We start from the raw sequence: 16,411 nt of genomic DNA on the forward strand, positions 1-16,411 counted from the left end.
AACCCCTAATCTGCCACACACCCACATCGCTACCACTAAAATAAACCTATTAACCCCTAAACAGCTGGCACCCCACATTGCTACTAATAAAATAAATATGTTAACCCCTAAACTGCCATCCCCACGCATGACAAATACTATAATGAACCTATTAACCCCTAAACCACCAGCTCCCCACATCACGACAAAATAAATGACATTTTTAACCCCTAAACCCCCCCTTACTTTAAATTAAAGTTACGATATAAATAACTTAAAATAAATAAAAAAAACTTACTTGTGGAACTATTTAAAAAAACTAAAATAAACTAAAAATGAAAATAAACCTCTAAAATTATGAAAAATAAAAAAAAATTCTAAGATTACAAAAACAATAAACAAAATTATCCAAAATAATAAAAATTAAAGATAATCTAATTCCCTAATAAAAACACAAAAGCCACCCCAAAATATAAACACCCCCTAATCTAACAATGAATTACCAATAGCCCTTAAAAGGGCCTTTTGTGGGGTAACACCCTAAGTTAAACAGCTCTTTTACATAAAAAATTACAAAGTCCCCCCTAACAGTAACACCCCCTCCACACAACCAACCCCCCAAAATAAAAAAACCTAACTCTAAAAAACCTAAGCTACCCATTGCCCCTTGTATGGGCAATCAGCAGTTTAGTGCCCGTCAAATAAAATAACAAAATAAAATAACAAAATAAAAATAAAATCCTTATCTTCAAAAAAAAAACACACCCAAAAAAACAAAAACCCCCACTAACCCCGAAATAGGTACTCACCATTCCTGATGTTCGGCGGGGAAGGTCTTCTTCCAGGCAGCTCCATCTTCCTGCAGTGTGGGGACATTTTCTTTCTTCATCCGGAGCAAAGGTGGCACGGAGAGAAGGCGGCCGTAGAGCAGGAACTGCGGCCACGGAGCCATCCAGCCTGGAGGATCCTCTTCATGCGATCATCGCCACACACTGAAGATTGAATGCAAGGTACCCATTTTATATTTGGGGTACCTTGCATTCTATTGGCATAAATTTTCAAATCAGCCAATAGGATAAAATCAATGTGGGGTGCCGGCGGCTTAGGGGTTAATAGGTTTATTTAGTGTTGGCGATGTCAGGGGTGTCGAATTAGGGGTATTTAGACTAGGGGTTTATGTTAGGGTGTTAGGTTTTTACATAACCTTCTTGTCCCCATAGACATCAATGGGGATTGTGTTATAGTGATCTCCATTCCGCAACCACAGGTGCTAGTTTTTTCTAACACATTTTCTCCATTGATGTCTATAGGGGAAAATGTGCACGATCATGTCAAGTCATGACTTGGTTTTTGTGTGGTATGGAGCTTATCACACCATATCGCACAACACAAGAAGGTTTATGTGTAACTTGTAATGGCAGCGCTATGGAAAGTGGGGTACTGCTAAATTTCTAGCGTTACTTACGCACCGAGTTTAGCACATAACTTGTAATCTTGTTGAAAGTAAGCAAATATCTAAACTAAAGGAATATTCTAATGTATAAGTGCATGTCTAATGTATAAGTGCATGTCTTAAGTCATTAGACTATGTCATTTTTGCATTCCTGAAACTACCATAGAGTCAATCACAATATTTCTAATATCTGGTCCAGATATTGGGATCTATATACTATGGTGGACATGATCCGATATAGCAGTTCATGTCCGCTGCACATCAATAAATGCCGACAGCATACCCTGTCGGCATTTATCATTGCACCAGCAGTTCTTGTGAACTGCTGTTGCAATGCTGCCCCCTGCAGATTCACGGCCAATCAGCCGCTAGCAGGGGGTATCAATCAACCCGATCGTATTTGATCGGGTTGATTTCTGTCCGCAGCCTCAGAGCAGGCGGACAGGTTATGGAGCAGCTATCGCTAAAGCTGGGGCATCAAGCTCAGTACGGAGCTTGATAAATTGACCCCATTGAGGTTTCTGTTTCGTCTCATATGTGCAGCTTGTATTCCTATTAAGTGCATTCCCAAATGAATTATGCTGATAAAAGCCCCAGCCCAAATGAGTTTTCGGCTGAAAACCTCCTGAAAATGTGTTTTCAATTGACGGGATTGTTGGGATTGAAATTGCGAATCCAAAAAAACGACAAATGTCATGGCCATTTCACACTTCTAAAGATTAAATAACTTGAGTAGAAGAAAAATAATAATTTACATATACTTTTGTAATCTGAATCCATTTTAATACCTGTTAAACAATCTGAATGGCATTGTATATGAACAAACAGGGGTAGATTTATTAAGCAGCGGATGCTGCAATCTGCCCCTGCAGTTTCAGGTTTGTCTAAAACGTAAGTGAAGAAGCAGCGGTTGTAAGACCGCTGCTCCTTAATTCATCTACCACCTCTGAGGTGGCAGACAGCAATCATCCCGATTGGATACGATCAGGATGATTGACACCCGCTGCTAGCGGCCGACTGGCTGTGAATGTGCAGGGGGCGGCATTGCACAAGCTTTTTACCAGAAATGCTTGTGCAATGATAAATGCCGACATTTGATAAATCTACCCAATGCTTATACTGGGTATGTTTGATCAATGATTATATATTCACTTTTAAGATTTTAAAAATATTTGTTTTCCAAAATAATTGATTGAGAAAACATCATTTTCCAGCTTGGTGACATTTTCATTTTACATCATCATTTAAAAAGGGCTAATTCACTTTAGGGCAATGCTCTACAAAAAGCCCTTTAACCCCTTAATGACCACAGCACTTTTCCATTTTCTGTCCGTTTGGGACCAAGGCTATTTTTAGATTTTTGCGGTGTTTGTGTTTAGTTGTAATTTTCCTCTTGCTCATTTACTGTACCCAGTACAGTTTTTCTCGCCATTAAATGGACTTTCCAAAGATACCATTATTTTCATCATATCTTATAATTTATTATAAATTTTTTTTTATAAAATATGAGAAAAAAATGGAAAAAAACACACTTTTTCTAACTTTGACCCCCAAAATCTGTTACACATCTACAACCACTAAAAAACACCTATGCTAAATAGTTTCTAAATTTTGTCCTGATTTTAGAAATACCCAATGTTTACACGTTCTTTGCTTTTTTTGTAAGTTATAGGGCCATAAATACAAGTAGCACTTTGCTATTTCCAAACCATTTTATTCAAGATTAGCGCTAGTTACATTGGGACACTGATATCTTTCAGGAATCCCTGAATATCCCTTGACATGTATATATTTTTTTTTAGAAAACATCCCAAAGTATTGATCTAGGCCAATTTTGGTATATTTCATGCCACCATTTCACCGCCAAATGCGATCAAATACAAAAAATTGTTCACTTTTTCACAAACTTTCGGTTTCTCACTGAAATTATTTACAAACAGCTTGTGCAATTATGGCATAAATGGTTGTAAATTTTTCTCTGGGATCCCCTTTTTTCAGAAATAGCAGACATATATGGCTTTGGCATTGCTTTTTGGTAATTAGAAGGCCGCTAAATGCCGCTGCGCACCACACGTGTATTATGCCCAGCAGTGCAGGGGTTAATTAGGGAGCTTGTAGGGAGGTTGTAGGGTTAATTTTAGCTTTAGTCTAGTGTAGCAGACAACCCAAAGTATTGATCTAGGCCCATTTTGGTATATTGCATGCCCCCATTTCACCGCCAAATGCGATCAAATAAAAAAAAAAGTTCCCTTTTTCACAAACTTTTTGTTTCTCACTGAAATTATTTACAAACAGCTTGTGCAATTATGGCATAAATGGTTGTAATTTTTTCTCTGTGATCCCCTTTGTTCAGAAATAGCAGACACATATGGCTTTGGCGTTGCTTTTTGGTACTTAGGCCGCTAAATGCGCATCACACGTATTATGGGTAGCAGTGAAGGGGTTAATTAGGTAGCTTGTAGGGAGCTTGCAGGGTTAATTTTAGCTTTAGTGTAGAGCTTAGCCTCCCACCTGAAACATCAGACCCCCTGATCCCTCTCAAACAGCTCTCTTCCCTCCCCCACCCCACAATTGTCCCCGCCATCTTAAGTACTGGCAGAAACTCTGCCAGTACTAGAATAAAAGCTATATTTGTTTTTTTTTTTTTTTTTTTTTAAAAAGGCATATTTACATATGCTGCTCTGTAGGACCCCCCTTTAGCCCCCAACCTGACTGATCCCCCACCAAACAGCTCTCTAACTCTCCCCTCTGTCTTAATGGCCGCCATCTTGGGTACTGGCAGCTGTCTGCCAGTACCCAGTTTAGAATAAAATTGCTGATATTTTTTAATCTTTCCCCTTTTCTGTAGTGTAGCTCCATGCCCCACCAAAGACCAACCCCCACCCCCTCCTAGATACGTTCGATTTATATTTTTTTTAAATTAAAATACCCCTTATTCAAACTTTTTAAAAGTTATATTTTCTGTAGTGTAGCGTTCCCACCCGCTCCCGCCCCGTGCACGTGCCCGCCCGCCACCCCCCGTGCACGCGCGCGCGCCCGTGCCCGCCCCCATCGGCCCTGCCCCCGATCCCGCCCCCTCTACATTACCCGGCCCATCGATGGCCGCCCACCCGCCTCCCAAGTCGGCTCCCACCCACCAATGATACCGGCCATCGATGTCCGGTGCAGAGAGGGCCACAGAGTGGCTCTCTCTGCATCGGATGGCCATCTAGAGTTATTGCAGGATGCCTCCATATCGAGGCATCACTGCAATAACCGGAAAGCAGCTGGAAGTGAGCAGGATCGCTTCCAGCTGCTTTCCACACCGAGGACGTGCAGGGTACGTTCTCAGGCGTTAACTGCCTTTTTTTTGAGGACGTACCCTGCACGTCCTCGGTCATTAAGGGGTTAAAAAGGAACGGTAAAGTCAAAATTAAACTTTCCTGATTCAGATAGGGCATGTAATTATAAACAACTTTCCAATGTACTTCTGTTATCAAATTTGATTTGTTCTCCTGGTATCTTTTATTGAAGAGTAAAACTAGGTAGGCTCATAAGAGCTCAGGAGTGTGCATGTGTCTTTAGTACTCTATGGCCGCAGTGTTTTGCAACATGGTATAACAAAGCTACAAATAAAGTTGTTTAAAATTGCATGCTTTTTCTGAATCATGAAAGTTTAATTTTCACTTTACTGTCACTTTTAGCAAGGTTATTGTTTTTTTTTATTAAGGTAAGGTTAAGTTGTTTTTTTTTGGTAGGGTTAGTTTTTTATTTTAAGGTAATGTTAGTTTTTTTTAACTTTAAAGGTACTGTTTTGCTTTTTTTAAGGTAAGGTTAGGTTTTTCATTTTTAAAGATACTGTTAGTTTTTTTTGTTCAAGTAAGGTTAGTTTTTTGGGGTAAATTAAGGGGTGTTTGGTTAGGGGGGTTAGCTGGTTAGTTGGTTTTAGATGTTAGTGGGTATTTTGCAGTGGGGGTTGTGGTGGTTTAGGGGTTAATAGAGTAGGGGGGTATTTTGTGATGTGGGTGTGTGCTGGTTTTAGGTGGTTAACAGTGTAGAGGGGTAGTTTGTTGTGGGTGTATGGCAGTTTTAGAGGTTAATAGTGTAGAGAGGTTGTTTGCTAGGTGAGATTCTGGTGGTTTAGGGGTTAATAGAGTAGTTTAGTGCATCTGTTTCCTCTGGCCAAACTCAATGAATTTTGAGCATTAAATGCGATTTCATTTGAGTGATCTCATTTACTTTCAACTTGTAATGTGAGCGAACATTGCCGCTCAACGCCGCTGATATAAAATGTGGGGAGCGTTTGTCAAATGAATTTGCTGTAATTTTAAACAGCTTACCACTTGTAATATGGATTTGAGCGTAAAGAACACAGCGATCTTGCAATTGTGTTTACACTACTACACTAACAATAGTGCCACTCATAATCTGGCACTTTTTCAAGTGCTATTTCTCAGCAATTATTGCTGTTTTTTTACTGTTAAACTATTTAGGTTACATGTAAATAAGATCTTTTTTTGTTACTAAAAAAGTAAAACATATAGTTTAAATCACACTTTTAAATGGTGCTGCTGGCAGCCAGGGTGAAAACGCTGAACTTCACTAACCCACCCTTTTTAAGGATTAAAATAAGAGAATAGCTTTGAAGAGAGCTGCAGGCAGAGGAGGAAAAACGAAAACATACAGCTAAATTTAGAGTTTTGTCGGTAACGACCCGCGTATCTAACGCTGGCTTTTTCCCCCCGCACCTTTTAAATACCGCTGGTATTTAGAGTTCACAGAAGGGCTGCGTTAGGCTCCAAAAAGGGAGCATATAGCATAATTTACCGCCACTGCAACTCTCAATACCAGCGGTGCTTACGGACGCGGCCAGCTTCAAAAACGTGCTCGTGCACGATTCCCCCATAGAAAACAATGGGGCCGTTTGAGCTGAAAAAAACCCAAACACCTGCAAAAAAGCAGCGTTCAGCTCCTAACGCAGCCCCATTGTTTCCTATGGGGAAACACTTCCTAAGTCTGCACCTAACACCCTAACATGTACCCCGAGTCTAAACACCCCTAACCTTAAATTTATAAACCCCTAATCTGCCGCCCCCGCTATCGCTGACCCCTGCTAAATTTTTTTAACCCCTAATCTGCCGCTCCGTACACCGCCACCACCTACGTTATCCCTATGAACCCCTAATCTGCTGCCCCTAACACCGCCGACCCCTATATTATATTTATTAACCCCTAATCTGCCGCCACCAACGTCGCCTCCACCTACCTACAATTATTAACCCCTAATCTACCGACCGGACCTCACCGCTACTATAATAAAGTTATTAACCCCTAATCCCCCTCACTTCCGTCTCAATAACCCTATAATAAATAGTATTAACCCCTAATCTGCCCTCCCTAACATCACCGACACCTAACTTCAAGTATTAACCCCTAATCTGCTGACCGGACCTCACCGCTACTCTAATAAATGTATTAAACCCCTAAAGCTAAGTCTAACCCTAACCCTAACACCCCCCTAAGTTAAATATAATTATTATTTAACAAAATAAATTAACTCTTATTAAATAAATGATTCCTATTTAAAGCTAAATATTTACCTGTAAAATAAACTCTAATATAGCTACAATATAAATTATAATTATATTGTAGCTATCTTAGGATTTATTTTTATTTTACAGGCAACTTTCAATTTATTTTAACTAGGTACAATAGCTATTAAATAGTTATTAACTATTTAATAGCTACCTAGCTAAAATAAAGAGAAATTTATCTGTAAAATAAAAACTAACCTAAGTTACAATTACACCTAACACTATACTATACTTTAATAAATTATTTCTATTTAAAACTAAATACTTACCTGTAAAATAAACCCTAAGATAGCTACAATGTAATTAATAATTACATTGTAGCTATTTTAGGATTTATATTTATTTTACAGGTAACTTTGTATTTATTTCAGCTAGTTAGAATAGTTATTAAATAGTTATTAACTATTTAATAACTACCTAGCTAAAAGAAATACAAAATTACCTGTAAAATAAATCCTAACCTAAGTTACAATTAAACCTAACACTACACTATCATTACATTAATTAAATAAATTAACTACAAATAACTACAATTAAATACAATTACATAAACTAACTAAAGTACAAAAAATAAAAAAAGCTAAGTTACAAAAAATAAAAATAAAAAAGTTACAAACATTTAAAAAATATTACAACAATTTTAAGCTAATTACACCTAATCTAAGCCCCCAAATAAAATAACAAAGCCCCCCAAAATAAAAAAAAGCCCTACCCTATTCTAAATTAAAAAAGTTCAAAACTCTTTTACCTTACCAGTCCTTAAAAGGGCCTTTTGCGGGGCATGCCCCAAAGAAAACTGTTCTTTGCCTGTAAAAGAAAAATACAACCCCCCCAACATTAAAACCCACCACCCACATACCCCTAATCTAACCCAAACCCCCCTTAAATAAACCTAACACTACCCCCCTGAAGATCATCCTACCTTGAGTTGTCTTCAGCCAGCCGACCCACCGATGGAACCGAAGAGGAGATCCGGAGCGGCAGAAGTGATCCTCCAAGGGGCGCAGAAGAAGTCTTCCATCAGATGAAGTAATCCTCCAGGCGGCGCAGAAGAAGTCTTCCATCCGGGCGATGTCATCTTCCAAGCGGCACTGAAGAAGTCTTCCATCCGGGCGATGTCATCTTCCAAGCGGGGTCTTCAATCTTCTTCTTCAGGATCCATCTTCATTCCGCCAACGCGGAACATCCTTCTTCCCCGACGGACTACCGACGAATGAAGGCTCCTTTAAGGGACGTCATCCAAGATGGCGTCCCTCAAATTCCGATTGGCTGATAGGATTCTATCATCCAATCGGAATTAAGGTAGGAAAAATCTGATTGGCTGATTGAATCAGCCAATCAGATTGAGCTCGCATTCTATTGGCTGATCGGAACAGCCAATAGAATGCAAGCTCAATCTGATTGGCTGATTGGATCAGCTAATCGGATTAAACTTAAATCTGATTGGCTGATTCCATCAGCCAATCAGAATTTTCCTACCTTAATTCCGATTGGCTGATAGAATCCTATCAGCCAATCGGAATTCTAGGGACGCTATCTTGGATGACGTCCCTTAAAGGAGCCTTCATTCATCGGTAATCCGTCGGGGAAGAAGGATGTTCCGGGTCGGCGGAATGAAGATGGATCCTGAAGAAGAAAATTGAAGACCCCGCTTGGAAGATGACATCGCCTGGATGGAAGACTTCTTCAACGCCGCTTGGAAGTTGACATCGCCCGGATGGAAGATTTCTTCTGCGCCACCTGGAGGATCACTTCATTGGATGGAAGACTTCTTCAGCGCCCCTTGGAGGATCACTTCTGCCGCTCCGGATCTCCTCTTTGGTTCCATCGGTGGGTCGGCTGGCTGAAGACAACTCAAGGTAGGATGATCTTCAGGGGGGTAATGTTAGGTTTATTTAAGGGGGGGTTTGGGTTAGATTAGGGGTATGTGGGTGGTGGGTTTTAATGTCTGGGGAGGGGTTGTATTTTTCTTTTACAGGCAAAAGAGCAGTTTTCTTTGGGGCATGCCCCGCAAAAGGCCCTTCTAAGGGTTGGTAAGGCAAAAGAGCTTTGAACTTTTTTAATTTAGAATAGGGTAGGGCATTTTTTTATTTTGGGGGGCTTTGTTATTTTATTAGGGGTCTTAGATTAGGTGTAATTAGTTTAAAAATGTTGTAATATTTTTAAAATGTTTGTAACTTATTTTTTTTATTTTTTGTAACTTAGCTTTTTTATTTTTTGTACTTTAGTTAGTTTATGTAATTGTATTTAATTGTAGTTATTTTTAGTTAATTTATTTAATTAATGTAATGATAGTGTAGTGTTAGGTTTAATTGTAACTTAGGTTAGGATTTATTTTACAGGTAATTTTGTATTTCTTTTAGATAGGTAGTTATTAAATAGTTAATAACTATTTAATAACTATTCTAACTAGCTAAAATAAATACAAAGTTACCTGTAAAATAAATATAAATCCTAAAATAGCTACAATGTAATTATTAATTACATTGTAGCTATCTTACGACTAGATTTAGAGTTTTGTCGGTAACGACCCGCGTAGCTAACGCTGGCTTTTTTCTGGCCGCACCTTTAGATTAACTCTGGTATTGAGAGTCCACAGAATGGCTGCGTTAGGCTCCAAAAAAGGAGCGTAGAGCATATTTAACGCAACTGCAACTCTCGATACCAGAGTTGCTTACGGACGCGGCCAGCCTCAAAAACGTGCTCGTGCATGATTCCCCCATAGGAAACAATGGGGCTGTTTGAGCTGAAAAAAAAACTAACACCTGCAAAAAAGCCGCGTTCAGCTCCTAACGCAGCCCCATTGTTTCCTATGGGGAAACACTTCCTACGTCTGCACCTAACACTCTAACATGTACCCCGAGTCTAAACACCCCTAACCTTACACTTATTAACCCCTATTCTGCCGCCCCCGCTATCGCTGACCCCTGCATATTATTATTAACCCCTAATCTGCCGCTCCGTAAACCGTCGCTACTTACATTATCCCTATGTACCCCTAATCTGCTGCCCCTAACACTGCCGACCCCTATATTATATTTATTAACCCCTAATCTGCCCCCCACAACGTCGCCTCCACCTGCCTACACTTATTAACCCCTAATCTGCCGACCGGACCGCACCGCTATTATAATAAAGTTATTAACCCCTAATCCGCCTCACTAACCCTATAATAAATAGTATTAACCCCTAATATGCCCTCCCTAACATCGCCGACACCTAACTTCAAGTATTAACCCCTAATCTGCCGACTGGAGCTCACCACTATTCTAATAAATGTATTAACCCCTAAAGCTAAGTCTAACCCTAACACTAACACCCCCCTAAATTAAATATAATTTTAATCTAACAAAATAAATTAACTCTTATTAAATAAATTATTCCTATTTAAAGCTAAATACTTACCTGTAAAATAAATCCTAATATAGCTACAATATAAATTATAATTATATTATAGCTATTTTAGGATTAATATTTATTTTACAGGTAACTTTGTATTTATTTTAACCAGGTACAATAGCTATTAAATAGTTAAGAACTATTTAATAGCTACCTAGTTAAAATAATTACAAAATTACCTGTAAAATAAATCCTAACCTAAGTTACAATTAAACCTAACACTACACTATCAATAAATAAATTAAATAAAATACCTACAATTACCTACAATTAAACCTAACACTAGACTATCAATAAATTAATTAAATACAATACCTACAAATAACTACAATGAAATAAACTAACTAAAGTACAAAAAATAAAAAAGAACTAAGTTACAAAAAATAAAAAAATATTTACAAACATAAGAAAAATATTACAACAATTTTAAACTAATTACACCTACTCTAAGCCCCCTAATAAAATAACAAAGCCCCCCAAAATAAAAAAATGCCCTACCCTATTTTAAATTACTAAAGTTCAAAGCTCTTTTACCTTACCAGCCCTGAACAGGGCCCTTTGCGGGGCATGCCCCAAGAAGTTCAGCTCTTTTGCCTGTAAAAAAAAACATACAATACCCCCCCAACATTACAACCCACCACCCACATACCCCTAATCTAACCCAAACCCCCCTTAAATAAACCTAACACTAAGCCCCTGGAGATCTTCCTACCTTATCTTCACCATACCAGGTTCACCGATCGATCCAGAAGAGCTCCTCCGATGTCCTGATCCAAGCCCAAGCGGGGGGCTGAAGAGGTCCATGATCCGGCTGAAGTCATCATCCAAGCGGGAGCTGAAGAGGTCCATGATCCGGATGAAGTCTTCATCCAAGCGGGAGCTGAAGAGGTCCATGATCCGGATGAAGTCTTCGATCAACGGCATCTTCAATCTTCTTTCTTCGGGAGCCATCATCTTCCATCCGACGCGGAACATCCTCTTCTCCCGACGCCTACTAGCCGAATGACGGTTTCTTTAAATGACGTCATCCAAGATGGCGTCCCTCGAATTCCGATTGGCTGATAGGATTCTATCAGCCAATCGGAATTAAGGTAGGAAAATTCTGATTGGCTGATGGAATCAGCCAATCAGAATCAAGTTCAATCCGATTGGCTGATCCAATCAGCCAGTTAGATTGAGCTCGCATTCTATTGGCTGTTCCGATCAGCCAATAGAATGCGAGCTCAATCTGATTGAACTTGATTCTGATTGGCTGATTCCATCAGCCAATCAGAATATTCCTACCTTAATTCCGATTGGCTGATAGAATCCTATCAGCCTATCGGAATTCGAGGGACGCCATCTTGGATGACGTCATTTAAAGGAACCGTCATTCGGCTAGTAGGCGTCAGGATGGAAGATGATGGCTCCCGAAGAAAGAAGATTGAAGATGCCGTTGATAGAAGACTTCATCCGGATCATGGACCTCTTCAGCTCCCGCTTGGATGAAGACTTCATCCGGATCATGGACCTCTTCAGCTCCCGCTTGGATGATGACTTCAGCCGGATCATGGACCTCTTCAGCCCCCCGCTTGGGCTTGGATCAGGACATCGGAGGAGCTCTTCTGGATCGATCGGTGAACCTGGTATGGTGAAGATAAGGTAGGAATATCTTCAGGGGCTTAGTGTTAGGTTTATTTAAGGGGGGTTTGGGTTAGATTAGGGGTATGTGGGTGGTGGGTTGTAATGTTGGGGGGGGGTATTGTATGTTTTTTTTTACAGGCAAAAGAGCTGAACTTCTTGGGGCATGGCCCGCAAAGGGCCCTGTTCAGGGCTGGTAAGGTAAAAGAGCTTTGAACTTTAGTAATTTAGAATAGGGTAGGGCATTTTTTATTTTGGGAGGCTTTGTTATTTTATTAGGGGGCTTAGAGTAGGTGTAATTAGTTTAAAATTGTTGTAATATTTTTCTTATGTTTGTAAATATATTTTTATTTTTTGTAACTTAGTTCTTTTTTATTTTTTGTACTTTAGTTAGTTTATTTCATTGTAGTTATTTGTAGGTATTGTATTTAATTAATTTATTGATAGTGTAGTGTTAGGTTTAATTGTAGGTATTTTATTTAATTTATTTATTGATAGTGTAGTGTTAGGTTTAATTGTAACTTAGGTTAGGATTTATTTTACAGGTAATTTTGTAATTATTTTAACTAGGTAGCTATTAAATAGTTCTTAACTATTTAATAGCTATTGTACCTGGTTAAAATAAATACAAAGTTACCTGTAAAATAAATATTAATCCTAAAATAGCTATAATATAATTATAATTTATATTGTAGCTATATTAGGATTTATTTTACAGGTAAGTATTTAGCTTTAAATAGGAATAATTTATTTAATAAGAGTTAATTTATTTCGTTAGATTTAAATTATATTTAACGTAGGGGGGTGTTAGTGTTAGGGTTAGACTTAGCTTTAGGGGTTAATACATTTATTAGAATAGTGGTGAGCTCCGGTCGGCAGATTAGGGGTTAATGTTTGAAGTTAGGTGTCGGCGATGTTAGGGAGGGCATATTAGGGGTTAATACTATTTATTATAGGGTTAGTGAGGCGGATTAGGGGTTAATAACTTTATTATAATAGCGGTGCGGTCCGGTCGGCAGATTAGGGGTTAATAAGTGTAGGCAGGTGGAGGCGACGTTGAGGGCGGCAGATTAGGGGTTAATAAATATAATATAGGGGTCGGCGGTGTTAGGGGCAGCAGATTAGGGGTACATAGCTATAATGTAGGTGGCGGCGCTTTGCGGTCGGCAGATTAGGGGTTAATTATTGTAGGTAGCTTGCGGCGACGTTGTGGGGGGCAGGTTAGGGGTTAATAAATATAATACAGGGGTCGGCGGTGTTAGGGGCAGCAGATTAGGGTTACATAAGTATAACGTAGGTGGCGGTCGGCAGATTAGGGGTTAAAAAAAATTAATAGAGTGGCGGCGATGTGGGGGGACCTCGGTTTAGAGGTACATAGGTAGTTTATGGGTGTTAGTGTACTTTAGAGCACAGTAGTTAAGAGCTTTATGAACCGGCGTTAGCCCAGAAAGCTCTTAACTACTGACTTTTTTCTGCGGCTGGAGTTTTGTCGTTAGATTTCTAACGATCACTTCAGACACGACTCTAAATACCGGAGTTAGAAAGATCCCATTGAAAAGATAGGATACGCAAATGACGTAAGGGGATCTGCGGTATGGAAAAGTCGTGGATAAAAAGTGAGCGTTAGACCCTTTTTTTAATGACTCCAAATACCGGCGGTAGCCTAAAACCAGCGTTAGGAGCCTCTAACGCTGGTTTTCACGGCTATCGCCAAGCTCCAAATCTAGGCCTTAGGGTTTATTTTACAGGTAAGTATTTAGTTTTAAATAGGAATAATTTATTAAAGTATAGTGTAGTGTTAGATGTAATTGTAACTTAGGTTAGTTTTTATTTTACAGGTAAATTTCTCTTTATTTTAGCTAGGTAGCTATTAAATAGTTAATAACTATTTAATAGCTATTGTACCTAGTTAAAATAAATTGAAAGTTGCCTGTAAAATAAAAATAAATCCTAAGATAGCTACAATATAACTATAATTTATATTGTAGCTATATTAGGGTTCATTTTAAAGGTAAGTATTTAGCTTTAAATAGGAATAATTTATTTAATAAGAGTTAATTTATTTCGTTAGATAATAATTATATTTAACTTAGGGGGGTGTTAGGGTTAGGGTTAGACTTAGCTTTAGGGGTTAATAAATTTATTAGAGTAGCGGTGAGCTCCGTTCGGCATATTAGGGGTTAATACTTGAAGTTAGGTGTCGGCGATGTTAGGGAGGGCAGATTAGGGGTTAATACTATTTATTATAGGGTTATTGAGGCGGGAGTGAGGCGGATTAGGGGTTAATAACTTTATTATAGTAGCGGTGAGGTCCGGTCGGCAGATTAGGGGTTAATAATTGTAGGTAGGTGGAGGCGACATTGGGGGCGGCAGATTAGGGGTTAATAAATATAATATAGGGGTCGGCGGTGTTAGGGGCAGCAGATTATGGGTACATAGGGATAACATAGGTGGCGGCGGTGTGCGGTCGGCAGATTAGGGGTTAAAAAATTTTAATAGAGTGGCGGCGATGTGGGGGGGGGGGCCTCGGTTTAGGGGTACATAGGTAGTTTATGGGTGTTAGTGTACTTTCGAGCACATTAGTTAAGAGCTTTATGAACCGGCGTTAGCCCAGATAGCTCTTAACTCCTGACTTTTCTCTGCGGCTGGAGTCTTGTCGTTAGATTTCTAACGCTCACTTCAGCCAAGACTCTAAATACCGGCGTTAGAAAGATCCCATTGAAAAGATAGGATACGCAAATGGCGTAGGGGGATCTGCGGTATGGAAAATTCGCGGCTGGAAAGTGAGCGTTAGACCCTTTCCTGACTGACTCTAAATACCAGCGGTAGCCCAAAACCAGCGTTAGGAGCCTCTAACCCTGGTTTTGACGGCTAACGCCAAACTCTAAATCTAGCCGATAGTATGTAGTAACCGTACTACTATAGTGGTACCCAGCTGTTCAATGTCCCTTTAAAGGGTTAATTATAACAAGGTGTACTGTTAATGGAAGTGACAGATCTATCATTCCATGCCTGGTGAAACTATGGGCGCTGTTTTCTATTTTTCCTAGTTAGTTTGTATTTCCAAGTAATTACCCTAATTCAATCTAAGAATATTGTATGGTTACTCAAAACATTGTTTTACTTTAAATTATAAGCCAGATTACGAGTTTTGTGTTATGGCTGCTTGCTAATTACTTGTACGTTATTTTCATGGCTCACCGTTCATAGCACTGCTATTACTTGTTTGCAAAAAGCAGGCTTGTGCGGGCGATATGGTTACGTTGACCTCCATACCTCACCCAAATACAAGTGCTGCTTTGACGTGCTCGTGCACGATTTCCCCATAGACATCAATGGGGAGAGCCGGCAAAAAAAAGCATAACACCTGCGATCACGGAAACAAAAAGCTCCGTAACACAGCCCCATTGATGTTTATGGGGAAAGAAAAAGTTACCTTTAAACCTAACACCCTAACATAAACCCCACATCTAAACACCTCTAATCTGCCACCCCGACATCGCCGCCACCTACATAATGTTATTAACCTCTAATCTGCCACCCCAACATCCCTGCCACCTACATAAAACTATTAACCACTAATCTGCCGCCCTTAACATCGCCGCCACATAAATAAAACTATTAACCCCTAATCTGCTGCCCCTAACATCACCGCCACTTACATTACAGTTATTAACCCCTAATCTGCTGTCCGCCCACACCGCCTCTATAATAAACCTATTAACCCCTAAACCTAAACCTAACCCTAACGTAACTCTAACCCTAACACCCCCTAACTTAAATATAATTAAAATAAATCTAAATAAAACTTACAATTATTACCTAAATAATTCCTATTTAAAACTAAATACTTACCTATAAAATAAAACCTAAGCTAGCTATACTATTACTAATAGTTATATTATAGCTATTTTAGGTTTTATTTTTATTTCACAGGTAAGTTTGTATTTATTTTAACTAGGTAGACTAGTTAGTAAATAGTTATTAACTATTTACTGGCTACCTAGTTAAAATAAATACAAATTTACCTGTAAAATAAAACCTAACCTGCCTTACACTAAAACCTAACATTTCAATAAAGTAAAATAAATTAAATTAATCAAATACATTTATCTAAATTACAAAAAAAATAAACACTAAATTACACAAAATAAAAAATGAAATTATCAAAAATAAAAACAAATTACTCCTAATCTAATAGCCCTATCAAAATAAAAAAGCCTCCCCAAAATAAAAAAAAATCCTAGCCTACACTAAACTGCCAATGGCCCTTAAAAGGGCCTTTTGCGGGGCATTGCCCCAAAGAAATAGGCATTTTTACCTGTAAAAGATCAGTTTTTTGCATTTGCCTGAGGAAACGACCACTGAGCGGTTGAGAAACAGGTTG

The sequence above is a fragment of the Bombina bombina genome, chromosome 1 (genome assembly GCF_027579735.1).
Source record: "Bombina bombina isolate aBomBom1 chromosome 1, aBomBom1.pri, whole genome shotgun sequence".
NCBI lineage: Eukaryota > Metazoa > Chordata > Amphibia > Anura > Bombinatoridae > Bombina > Bombina bombina.